The 676-nt window shown below is 39.5% G+C and overlaps 1 long non-coding RNA gene across 1 annotated transcript in view; it reads right to left on the bottom strand.

Moving 5' to 3' along the window:
* Positions 1–460: 460 nt before the first annotated feature.
* Positions 461–676, bottom strand: part of LOC107104588 — a 5,061-nt gene continuing 4,845 nt past the window's right edge. The window contains exon 3 of the long non-coding RNA XR_001482269.1: positions 461–494. This is a non-coding gene — a long non-coding RNA (uncharacterized LOC107104588). The remainder of the gene's footprint in view (positions 495–676) is intronic.

The following is a 676-nucleotide window of genomic DNA, read 5'->3' as shown; positions in this document are numbered from 1 at the left end:
TCTTTTCATTTCTCCTCTGTAATTTAGGGAATAATGTCAGCCCAGTAGCTCAGAGTTCTGACAACAGAGAGTTTATTTTCCACACTGACAATATTCCCAGAATTACAGAGAATTTCAGAGAGTCTGTGACGAGGGACAAATACAAACATTAAATCTCTTCATGGACTTCTGGGAAATTGGAAAAAAAAATTATTAATATCTTACCTTCTCTTCAGTTCGCTGATCTGCTGCTTCAAACTTTTAACCATGGAGCTCTCCATTGCGATATTTAAACTGGTGCTCCTAGTGAGCTCGAATATTTTCTCTGTAACAGTTTTCTCATATTTAAATTCCACTGTTGTTGTAGAGAACTGGCTTATACACTCCGAAAGTCGGTCATTGAGCCATACCATCATTTCATGGTGTCGGAGCCCTTGCTCCCCTTCCAACTTTATGGAGGGGTAGTCATTTAAGAAAAGGCTCATGGAATCACTGCTGATCAAGGACATGTTGACCTGGAAGAGAAACAATGAAAAACATTTTAAAAAGAATCATTTTCAATCAACTTTCTTAAACAACTCTTTCTCTCTGATAAGTATTTAACAGTGGCGGCTGGTGAAAAATATGTCTGGTGGGGCTGATATAGCCTAGTAGCCTGGGTGCCATTCCGAACTTAGTCCCGCCCACAAAGTTTGAG

Source organism: Cyprinodon variegatus, unplaced genomic scaffold (assembly GCF_000732505.1).
Source record: "Cyprinodon variegatus isolate N-32 unplaced genomic scaffold, C_variegatus-1.0 Scaffold1810, whole genome shotgun sequence".
Classification (NCBI taxonomy): Eukaryota; Metazoa; Chordata; class Actinopteri; order Cyprinodontiformes; family Cyprinodontidae; genus Cyprinodon; species Cyprinodon variegatus.
Note: the sequence above shows the minus strand (reverse complement) of the source record. Positions and strands in the feature narration are given on the sequence as shown.